Source organism: Dendrobates tinctorius, unplaced genomic scaffold (genome assembly GCF_039654945.1).
Source record: "Dendrobates tinctorius isolate UK_male_01 unplaced genomic scaffold, ASM3965494v1 ptg000044l, whole genome shotgun sequence".
Classification (NCBI taxonomy): domain Eukaryota; kingdom Metazoa; phylum Chordata; class Amphibia; order Anura; family Dendrobatidae; genus Dendrobates; species Dendrobates tinctorius.
The window spans coordinates 17,926,921-17,939,683 of NW_027361712.1; positions in this window are offsets into that span (position 1 = coordinate 17,926,921).

Here is a 12,763-nt window from a genome sequence, read left to right on the forward strand (position 1 = left end):
CCGTAGCCATGTCAGAGTATGTCCGGGAGAACCTCGTCAAAGGCTTTATATGGAAGTCCTCCTCGCCCGCGGGAGCCGGGTTTTTCTTCGTCATCAAAAAGGACGGAACTCTACGGCCGTGCATTGACTATAGGGGCTTGAACGAGATTACCATCAAGAACAGGTATCCTTTTCCACTCATTACGGAGCTGTTTGACCGTCTCAGAGTGGCTCGGGTCTTCTCCAAGCTAGACCTCAGGGGAGCCTATAATCTGGTCCGTATCCGCGCAGGTGATGAGTGGAAGACAGCTTTCAACACTCGAGACGGCCATTACGAGTACCTGGTCATGCCCTTTGGTCTCTGCAATGCTCCTGCGGTGTTTCAAGAGTTCATCAACGAGATCTTCCGGGACCTCTTGTACTCCTGTGTGGTCGTGTACTTGGACGACATCCTCGTCTTCTCTCCAGATCTCTCTTCCCACAGAAGGAGAGTTCGCCTGGTGTTACAGCGTCTTCGGAAGAATCGCTTGTATGCTAAGATAGAGAAATGTCTCTTTGAACAAACCTCTGCCGTTTCTGGGATACATTATCTCTGACGCTGGATTAAGGATGGATCCCGTGAGGTTGACTGCCATTCTCAAATGGCCTTGCCCCGTCGGAGTAAGGGCGATACAATGGTTTCTCGGATTCGCCAATTATTACAGGCAATTCATTTCTCACTTTTCCGCAATAACCAATCCTATTTCTGCTCTCACCCGTAAAGGGACAACTCCCAATGCTTGGACTACTTAGGCGGAGGAGGCCTTTCAGGCCTTAAACCGGGCTTTCTCCACGGCCCCGGTGTTGCATCGTCCCGCTTCCTCAACAGGTGCCGGGGCAGTACTGTCTCAGAGATCCGCCCCCGGTCGTCTGCATCCATGTAGCTTCTTTTCTAAGGCCTTCTCTCCATCCGAGTGTAACTACTCGATCGGCGACCGGGAACTCTTGGCCATAAAATTGGCCTTAAAAGAATGGCGTCATCTCCTGGAGGGGACTGTCCATCCCTTTGTAATCTTCTCGGATCACAAGAACTTGGCCTATCTCCAGTCTGCCCAGAGACTCAATCCTCGTCAGGCTAGATGGTCCTTATTTTTTGCCCGATTTGACTTCGAGCTCCGTTTTCGCCCCAGCAACAAGAACACCAAGGCAGATGCTCTGTCCAGGGTCTTCCAGCCAAACGAAACAGTGGAGTAACCTTCGCACGTTATTGACCCAACTAGAATCATCACAGTGGCTCCAGTGAACTGGCTTTCTCCACCTCCTGGCAAGACTCTTGTGCCTGAAAACCTCAAGCGAAAGGTCCTTCTATGGGGGCACTCCTCCAGACTGGCCGGCCATGCTGGAACTAAGAAGGCGCTTGACCTTATCATGCGTCACTGCTGGTGGCCCACGCTTTTCCATGATGTGCTCGATTTCATGGCCTCTTGTCCCTCCTGTGCTAAAAACAAAGTGCCACGATGACTTCCATCCGGCTTGTTGCTTCCGTTGCCTGTCCCTGCGGTTCCTTGGGAACACATTGCAATGGATTTCATCACTGACCTACCCTGTTCTTCCGGCTGTACAGTTATCTTGGTGGTGGTGGACCGTTTCTCCAAGATGGCCCACTTCATCCCTCTGCCCGGTCTCCCCTCGGCTCCTGAGTTGGCCAAAGTTTTCATCCATCAGATCTTCAGACTCCATGGACTACAGCAACGTATTGTGTCTGACCGAGGGGTTCAGTTAACCTCCAAGTTCTGGTGGGCACTGTGTAACCTCATGAACGTTTCCCTCGACTTCTCCTCTGCCCAGCATCCACAGTCCAACGGGCAGGTGGAGTGTACCAACCAGACATTGACTGGGTACCTACTCCATTTCTCCAATGCCCACCAGAATGACTGGGTTGACTTACTCCCCTGGGCAGAGTTCGCCTATAACAACCATGCTGGCGAGTCCTCGGCCAAGTCTCCGTTTTTCATTGTGTTTGGCAAACATCCTGGTGTTCCCCTTCCGGTAACCCCTGCCTCCAGGGAACCCGCGGCCAACGCCTTGTCCTCTGAATTTTCCAAGATCTGGGCTGAAACCAACACGTCACTCAAGAGGGCCGCTGATCGGATGAAGAATTGTGCCGACAAGAAGAGATTGGATCCCCACCGTATCGTATCGGGTACAAAGTCTGGCTCTTGTCCAAATTTATCCGGTTGAAACTGCTTTCTTACAAGTTGGGTCCGCGCTACATCGGTCCGTTTGAAATTCTTGGACGTATCAATGAAGTCGCCTACAAATTGAGGTTGCCTGCTTCACTCCGGGTCCCGAACACCTTCCATGTCTCTCTCCTGAAACCTGTGGTACTGAATCGCTTCCATTCCGTGTCTGATCCTGTTTCTCAGCCGGTTGGTGCTGATGATGTCTTTGAGGTGGAGGACATCATCGCCATGAAAAGGTTGGAGGTAGGACTCTTTTTCTTATTGACTGGAAGGGCTTTGGTCCTGAGGAGAGATCCTGGGAACCTCGGGAGAATATCAATGCTCCCCGTATCCTCAAGAGATTTCTTGCTAACCTCTGGGGAGGGCGGCTTAGGGGAGGGGGTACTGTCACGCCCCCACTGCATACTCACCCAACCTCCGCTCCCATGCTGCAGCCCCCCGCCGTCCAACAGCCACGGCGGTCCCTTCTGACAGGCCCGCGGCCGACGGTGTCTCTGCATGCAATGCGCATGCGCAATAGGCCACGGCCGAGCCTCCTTGCTTTTACTTGTGCTCCGGCAATGCTCTGACCCGGAAGCACCGACGAACCAATGGCAGACCAGACAGGGGCATATCAGGCCGTTCCCCCTTGAGGGAGGCACCTGATCGTTGTGTTTGCTAGCACACTGGGCCCTGCTTCCTCGTGTGCTCTCTGCAGCCTCGCAGTCCTGTCTTCCTTGATTCCTGCAGCAGCCTCGCAGGCTTGCCCTCCGTGGTCCCTGCAGCAGCCCCGCAGTCCGGTACTCTGTGGGTCCTGCAAACTATGTTCCAGTCCTACTCCAGTCCTGCCTCTGGTGTTCCTGCTCCGTCCTGATATCCACGCTACAGTCCTACTCCAGTCCTGCCTCCCGTGTTCCTGCTCTGTCCTGCTATCCACGCTCCAGTCCTACCGTCCTACTCCAGTCCTGCCTCCTGTGTTCCTGCTCTGTCCTGCTATCCACGCTCCAGTCCTACCGTCCTACTCCAGTCCTGTCTCCAGTGATCCCGCTTCAACCTGCTAGCCCTGGTCCGGCCCTGCAATCCTACTCGGACCCTGCCTCCTATAGTCTCGCACTCCTACTCCATTCCGTTCTGAGCCGCACCTCTCGGTACCGGCTATCGTGGTACCCGAACCCCTGGGCCTGCTCCTAACTATCCCTGTATAGGGGTCGGCTCCACCTGGCAGCTCGCCCGGGGCCCCTCGGTGGCACAGTCCAGAGGATCCACTCCTGGAGATTTGCCTCACCTGACCAGCCGTGGTAACATACATGCACACTGAAGATATTGTCCTTCTGTAAATGCTGTAGTCCCCATGTAAAATAATAATCCTTATATCCATCTTCCAGAGATGTTGGCGCTAGATTTCCCATGCTCATGTGACATTGTTCTGCCACTTGAGTACTACACTCAAGCTGAATAAAATGATACCTTGATGTCTGCGTTTCAGTGTCTTATTCCAGAGAAATCCAAGTTTTTATTAATATGTAAATGAGCTGTTGCTGTTAAGATCTATGGGCAGGACTCTATGGGATGTACATGAGAATATGCCTCCAGAGCAAAGCTAGTTTTAAACATGTAATGACTGACAGTCTGATATCCTGATCTCACTGCAGAGCTTTATGTGATTACAACTAACACAGTATGGCAAAACTAAACTTTGTCTCACTACAAACACATTTGCAGCTCTATCTCTTCACTTTGTTCTGCTGTTAGCTCAGCTGCAGAGCTGCGACTGACTACAACTGAATGTCACGCTCCACAAAGGAGCCAGATGACGCATGGCGAGATAGAATGAAAGGGAAGTACTATGACTAGGGAAAGATTATAGGGGCACCCCTGAATCTTGCCCTGCACAACCCTGAGCTTCCTGACATTCCTAGACAGGTTCTTTCAACCCATGTAGAGGTCATGTTCTTAATCCATATCTTGCCCTAAACACGGTCCTGGCTAGTGCGTGGGGCAGCAGAATAGCTTGTCCTGCTCTATAATACAGACACAATGGAAAACAGACAAGGGTAAAAAAAATAGCAATCACTCTCAACACACCCAGACTAAGGAATGGTATATAACGGGAGAGGAAGGGTGATACAAACCAAAAAGAGAGATATGGTGAAGGATAACACCAAACTTCCAAACAGAAATCTCCCAAGACAACTCTAAATTGGCTTCTCATTCCACTGCTCACTACTCCCAAACCAACTCCAGGGTATAGCAAACTGACACTGGCACAAGTCAAGCTAAGGGCTCCTTCACATGTCCTGATATCTCCGGTACTGGAAAAAAACAGTGCCGGACATATCCATGTCCATGTGTTTCATATGTGTGGCATATGTGTGGCAACCATGTGCAGCATCAGTATCACACATACCGGCGCCTGAAAAAAGACGGCACAGTGCTCCTTTCCTTCCAACCTCTTCCATGCACCCAAACAGTGGTTTATCCTACTCAGGGAAAAATGGACAACAACTTTTGGGGTCCAATTTATCCTGTCACAAGTAGAAAATAAAAAAATTGGGGACTAAAGATCATGTTTATGGAAAAAATATGATTTTTTTACTTTCACGCCCGGGCGTTATAAACTTCTATGAAGCATTTGGGGGCTCAAAGTGCTCACCACACATCTAGACATATCAGGCCGTTCCCCCTTGAGGGAGGCACCTGATCGTTGTGTTTGCTAGCACACTGGGCCCTGCTTCCTCGTGTGCTCTCTGCAGTCTCGCAGTCCTGTCTTCCGTGATTCCTGCAGCAGCCTCGCAGGCTTGCCCTCCGTGGTCCCTGCAGCAGCCCCGCAGTCCGGTACTATGTGGGTCCTGCAATCTATGTTCCAGTTCTACTCCAGTCCTGCCTCTGGTGTTCCTGCTCTGTCCTGATATCCACGCTACAGTCCTACTCCAGTCCTGCCTCCCGTATTCCTGCTCTGTCCTGCTATCCACGCTCCAGTCCTACCGTCCTACTCCAGTCCTGCCTCCTGTGTTCCTGCTCTGTCCTGCTATCCACGCTCCAGTCCTACCGTCCTACTCCAGTCCTGTCTCCAGTGATCCCGCTTCAACCCGCTAGCCCTGGTCCGGCCCTGCAATCCTACTCGGACCCTGCCTCCTATAGTCTCGCACTCCTACTCCATTCCGTTCTGAGCCGCACCTCTCGGTACCGGCTATCGTGGTACCCGAACCCCTGGGCCTGCTCCTAACTATCCCTGTATAGGGGTCGGCTCCACCTGGCAGCTCGCCCGGGGCCCCTCGGTGGCACAGTCCAGAGGATCCACTCCTGGAGATTTGCCTCACCTGACCAGCCGTGGTAACATACATACACACTGAAGATATTGTCCTTCTGTAAATGCTGTAGTCCCCATGTAAAATAATAATCCTTATATCCATCTTCCAGAGATGTTGGCGCTAGATTTCCTATGCTCATGTGACATTGTTCTGCCACTTGAGTACTACACTCAAGCTGAATAAAATGATACCTTGATGTCTGCGTTTCAGTGTCTTATTCCAGAGAAATCCAAGTTTTTATTAATATGTAAATGAGCTGTTGCTGTTAAGATCTATGGGCAGGACTCTATGGGATGTACATGAGAATATGCCTCCAGAGCAAAGCTAGTTTTAAACATGTAATGACTGACAGTCTGATATCCTGATCTCACTGCAGAGCTTTATGTGATTACAACTAACACAGTATGGCAAAACTAAACTTTGTCTCACTACAAACACATTTGCAGCTCTATCTCTTCACTTCGTTCTGCTGTTAGCTCAGCTGCAGAGCTGCGACTGACTACAACTGAATGTCACGCTCCACAAAGGAGCCAGATGACGCATGGCGAGATAGAATGAAAGGGAAGTAGGGAAGTACTATGACTAGGGAAAGATTATAGGGGCACCCCTGAATCTTGCCCTGCACAACCCTGAGCTTCCTGACATTCCTAGACAGGTTCTTTCAACCCATGTGGAGGTCATGTTCTTAATCCATATCTTGCCCTAAACACGGTCCTGGCTAGTGCGTGGGGCAGCAGAATAGCTTGTCCTGCTCTATAATACAGACACAATGGAAAACAGACAAGGGTAAAAAAAACAGCAATCACTCTCAACACACCCAGACTAAGGAATGGTATATAACGGGAGATGAAGGGTGAGACAAACCAAAAAGAGAGATATGGTGAAGGATAACACCAAACTTCCAAACAGAAATCTCCCAAGACAACTCTAAATTGGCTTCTCATTCCACTGCTCACTACTCCCAAACCAACTCCAGGGTATAGCAAACTGACACTGGCACAAGTCAAGCTAAGGGCTCCTTCACATGTCCTGATATCTCCGGTACTGGAAAAAAACAGTGCCGGACATATCCATGTCCATGTGTTTCATATGTGTGGCATATGTGTGGCAACCATGTGCAGCATCAGTATCACACATACCGGCGCCTGAGAAAAGACGGCACAGTGCTCCTTTCCTTCCAACCTCTTCCATGCACCCAAACAGTGGTTTATCCTACTCAGGGAAAAATGGACAACAACTTTTGGGGTCCAATTTATCCTGTCACAAGTAGAAAATAAAAAAATTGGGGACTAAAGATCATGTTTATGGAAAAAATATGATTTTTTTACTTTCACGCCCGGGCGTTATAAACTTCTATGAAGCATTTGGGGGCTCAAAGTGCTCACCACACATCTAGACATCGAGATAAGTTCGCTGGGGGGTCTAGTTTCCAAAATGAGGTCACTTGTGGGGGGTTTCCAAAGTTTAGGCACATCAGGGGCTCTCTAAAGGCAACATGACATCTGCAGACCATTCCATCAAAGTCTGCATTCCAAAACGTTACTACTTCCCTTCCGAGCCCCGACGTGTGCCCATACAGTAGTTTTCTCCCACATATGAGGTATCAGCGTACTCAGGACAAATTGGACAACAACTTTTGGGGTCCAATTTATCCTGCTACCCTTGAGAAAAAAAAATTGGGGACTAAAAGATCATGTTTGTGGAAAAAAAATATGATTTTTTTATTTTCACGCCCGGGCGTTATCAACTTCTGGGAAGCACTTGGGGGTTCAGAGTGCTCACCACATATATAGATAAGTTCCTTGGGGGGGGTCAAGTTTCCAAAATAGGGTCGCTTGTGGGGGGTTTGCACAGTTTAGGCACATCAGGGTGTCATGTCCTCACTAAATGAACGGGATTCATATAGCTTAACAAGCAGCTAAACCGCTATACCGGGGTCCAATAAGGGAGACTGTAGTTGAATCTGTGATTTATTGAACGTAGATATAGATGTGTATGGTAAAACTACAAATAGAAACAGATACATAGAATCAGTATAAAATTCATGGAAATATACATTATCCATAGCTTACAATTTGAGCTACTAGCTGAGCAGGGGTTGTAACTTAGCTAGCTAATATAAGACAGAATATATAGGGGGAATAATTACATACCACCGATGCTAACGCAGGGGGAAAGAGAGTGATGAGGTGCTTCCAATCTGCAGGCTTGAAAGAAATGGCCGACTGAAGGAAAGAAGGGGGACGGGATAGACCATGATCCCTTGCAAAGTTACCCAGAATACATTAGGTATTGGAGGGAAATAATACAGGAAGTACAATACATAACATCATGCAGTAATATCTTTTGGCCACTAGATGGAACTAAGGAAACAAGAAACATTATCTAAGGAAAAACTGAAATCCTGTACATACAGCAATATGGTTATATGTTATCAGAACAGATGATTAAGAGTCATTTCTAATGTTGGAGACAGAACACTCCCCGTCTGGCATTGAATGAATGACACCATTACTATCCTCTGAAGACAACAATAGGACCAGCTCAGTCACTGGTCTGGAGAATGTCTTAGGTCCATCTCCTTTGGCCATCCTGAGTTCGACTTTGCGGACATGGCCATCTTTACTGGGAAATGTAGTAGTCACTAGTCCAAGTGACCACTGGTTCTGATGGGCCTGGCAGTCTTTAACAAGGACGAGGTCACCAATCCGAAGATTAGGCCTGGTAGATTGCCACTTTGTCCGTGGCTGCAAGGTAGACAAATATTGTTTGCGCCACCTGTTCCAGAATGTATTGGCAAGAATTTGTACCTGCCTCCATTGGCGCTTGTAGAGGTCCTTAAGGTCGAAACCTCTTGGAGGGGCACTGGATAGTCTTGTTTTCTGGGTTAGAAGAGTAGCTGGAGTCAATAACAAGGGCTCCTCAGGGTCATTAGGAACTGGAACCAAGGGCCTTGCATTGATTATAGCTGCGGTTTCTGCCATGAGGGTGGTTGGACTTTCGTGGGTAAGTCTCGCTGCTCCTTCCTGAAGAAGAGTAGAGTCAAGAATTCTTCATACTAGACCAATCATTCGTTCCCAAGATCCACCCATATGCGAGGAGTGAGGTGGGTTGAATGACCATGTGCAACTTTGGTCACTGAGGAACTTCTCGAGAGTGTTTGGTCTAGATTTGAGGGTATGCCCAATTCCTGCACTACACCAATGAAGTTGGTACCTCTGTCTGAATGTATATGTTTGATAGGACCACGGAAGGCAATAAAACGTCTCAAAGCATTGATGAAGCTTGAGGTGTCAAGTAACTCAATGAGTTCTATGTGGATGGCTCTGATTGACAGACAGGTAAACATGACGGCCCAACGTTTACTATTGGCTTGTCCGCCTCTCGTGTGACGAGTAACAACTGACCAAGGTCCAAACACATCGAGACCAACGTTGGTAAAAGGAGGGTCTGGGCTGAGTCTATCTGCTGGTAGGTCAGCTATCTTTTGGGTTTGAGTGGAACCACGAAGCTTACGGCAGGTAATACATTTGTAGATGACACTACAGATAAGCTTCTTTGCACCGACAATCCACAGGCCAGCAGTTCTGATGGCTCCTTATGTAAATAGTCTTCCTTGGTGTTTGACCAGATTGTGATAGTGTTGCACGATTAGGCGACCTCCTACTCTCAGCAGGCCATTGCTGTCAATGAATGGGTCAAGTTTTCTCAATGAGCTGCTCGCAGGCATTGAAGCTGTGTTAATGAGACATTGGATTTCCACAGAGTAGGTTTCTCTCTGAACTGTAGAGATGATGTGGTTTCTGGAAGATTCCAAGTCGGAGGTAACATGGGTGTCTTTACAGAGATGCCAACCTTTACATTTTCCTGTGTCACGAGCTTTGGTGGTCTTAAATGAGCGAGCTATATGAGTCAGGCAGGTAATGGCTCGAGTAAGCAACTTCCAACTTGAAAATTTGTCGAATCTGTGGGATCCAAGCTGAATACCAGAAGTCATTGTATGGAGTGTGGACATCTGAGGGCGGATTTCAGCATCTGAGTCCTCTCCTATCAGTTCAAAGGTGTCTGGACAATGCTCCTCCGTGTACAATAGTTTTGGTCCTGAGAGCCACATTGTGCTCTCTAGTCGACTTGCGTCAACTGCTCTAGTTGCATGATCTGCAGGGTTTTGATCCGTGGGGATGTAGTGCCACTGCTTTGGATGAACTGATCTCCTAATTCGTAGCACTCTGTTGTTGACATAAACATAGAATCGCCTGGTTTCGTTGTGAATGCATCCCAGGACTACCTTGCTGTCTGAGTAGAACTTGGCTTGTGTCAGGTCGATATCCATCTCGGATGTGACGAACTCTGCTAACTCGACGACTAAGACTGCAGCACAAAGTTCTAACCTTGGTATGGTGTGCTCTGGTTGTGGAGCAAGTTTGGCTTTCCCCATGATGAATCCAATGTGGCTCTGACATTTGGAGTCCCCAGTTTTGAGATAGGCAACAGCAGCAATTGCTTTGACAAAAGCATCTGCAAATACATACAGTCTTTGGCTCTGTATCTCAGTAGACGGCACAGGGGTGTATGGCCTTGGCACATTTAGGTTGGAGAGAGCTGCTAATGATTTCTTCCATGCTTCCCACTGGATTCTCTTGTCAGGTGGCAGAGGTGCATCCCAGTCAGAAGTCTCCTTAGTTAAGTCTCTTAGTATGGCTTTGCCTTGTATAGTAACAGGAGCTGCGAAACCTAAGGGATCGTACAGGCTGTTGATGGTAGACAGGACACCTCTGCATGTGAAAGGCTTTTCTTCCTGGTTGACCGGAAAGGTAAAGGTGTCTGACTGTAGATTCCAGAGAAGCCCGAGGCTGCGTTGCATTGGTGTGGGGTCTCACCCTAGGTCCAGGTCTCTGAGACCATTACACAAGTCTTGTGAAGGGAATGCTTTCATGAGTTCTTGGCTGTTTGAGGCTATTTTGCGAAGCCTGAGGTTAGAGCAAGCATCTCTTGGGCTCTTTTGACAAGACTGATGGCAGTCTCATTTGAAGGCATGACTTTCAGACAGTCATCAACATAAAAGTCTTTTTCTATAAATTGTCTGACATCTGACCCGTATTCTGATTCTCCTTCTAGAGCTGACCTTTTGAGTCCGTAGATGGCGACTGCAGGAGAAGGGCTATTGCCAAAGATGTGCACTCTCATGCAGTACTCTGCGACTTCTTTAGTAGCATCATTGTCTCTGTACCAGAAGAATCTTAGGAAGTTCCTGTCTCTCTCTCTCACAAGGAAACAATGGAACATTTGCTGGATGTCAGTGATGAAGGCAATGGAATCCTTACGGAAGCGCATAAGTACTCCCAGCAGTTTGTTATTGAGATCTGGTCCTGTCAGTAGAACATCATTCAGGGAGACATCATCAAACTTAGCACTGGAGTCGAACACCACTCTAATCTGGCCTGGCTTCTTAGGATGGTATACTCCAAACATGGGTAAGAACCAGCATTCTTCAGAGTCTTTGAGAGTGGGAGCTAGTTCTGCATGGTGGTTCTCAAATATCTTCGACATGAAGGAGAAGAAGTGATCTCTCATCTCTGGTTTCTTCTGCAGATTATGTTTGAGAGAGGAGAAACGTTTGAATGCCTGATCTCTGTTGTTTGGTAGACGTGGTCTGTGGGTTTTGAAGGGAAGAGGTGCGACCCAGCTGTTGGTCTCATCTTTTACGAGTCCCTTGTCCATTACCTCTAAGAACACCTTATCCTCTACTGACATTGCTACTTGGTTGTCTTGCTTAGTTCTCTGGAAGACTGTGCACCCCAGCTGATCCTCATAGCTTCCTGACACCAAACTGCTGTCATGAGCAAAGTCTATTAGGTGACTGGGTAGTTGGATGCTGTGTGGTAGTTCCTTGACATGGAACTCGTTGTTGCAAGTTTGAAACCGAGATGGGCGTCCTTTCTCCAGTGTATTTGTTAGTATGCTTGTCACAGAAGATGGGGCGTGCATGTGTCCCAAGCATACGTTTCCTATTATGACCCATCCTAGGTCTAGCCTTTGGGCATAGGGAGCATTGTTGAGTCCATTGATATGACTTCTTACTTTATGAACCTCTAGGATGTCTCTTCCCAACAGCAGTATTATCTGTCCCTGAGGGTCGAGTTCCGGTATGAGGTGTGCTATGTGTTTTAAGTGAGCATGATGGATTGCCACATCTGGTGTAGGGATTTCAGACCTGTTGTCTGGGTTCTGATTACACTTGATGATTGTAGGTAGTGGCAGGCAGAATTGTCCGCCTAAGGACTTAATTTGGTAGTCAGTGGCTTTCCTACCCGCTGTTGTCACAGTACCTGCACATGTCTTTAATGAGTAAGGAGTGCTTGGTCCTTTAATGTTGAATAGGTCAAAGAATGTTGATCTAGCCAGGGATCGATTACTTTGATCATCCAAGATAGCATACAGTCTCACAGCTTTGTCTCTATGGCCCTTTGGGTACACTCTGACAAGGCATATTTTTGAACAAGACCTACTGTCTATTGCCCCTTTACAGACTTTCAGTACATTGTGAAGTGATCTCTGGCGTAGCTGTATCAGTGCTCTTTTCCTCCCTGCCATGCTCACTGTCAGCTGGCATGTTTTGTGCACCCCATGGAGCTGGGCCAGGGTGTAGTGCAGTGTTATGATCCATGGTACCACATTCTGTGCATTTTACACTGACCTTACAATCCTTGGCGAGATGAGTGGTGGATGAGCAGCACTTGTAGCAGATACCATTCTCTTTCAGGAAGCTTCTGCGATCCGGCATAGATTTTCCTCTGAAGGCTCTGCATTTCAGGAGAGGTTGAGGCTTCTGATGAAGTGGGCACTGCTTGTCAGGTTCTCGTACCTTTGTCTCTGATTGAGAGCAGCTAGCAGACCTGTACTTGGAACTTGGAGAAGAAACATTAGTCTTGTGCACTGCCACAGATGTTCTGCGTGGGTTTGCAGCTGGTGATGATGCGGCATATGACATTGTAAAGTCAAAGCTGGGATCATTTCTGATTGCCGCTTGTTCGTGTATAAAGTCTACAAAAATGGAGAAGGGATGGAATGAAACACTGTGTTTGTATTTGTACGTGGAGCCACGTGTGAGCCACCTCTCCTGTAGATTGTAGGGCAACTTCTGGACTATAGGGTTAACACCTTTGGCTGTGTCGAGGTATGCAAGTCCTGGTAGGTCACCTTCACATTTGGCAACTAGGACCTCTTGTAGCAGGTCACCTAGCTCTCTAAGTTTTGGGAGACCTTTGTTAG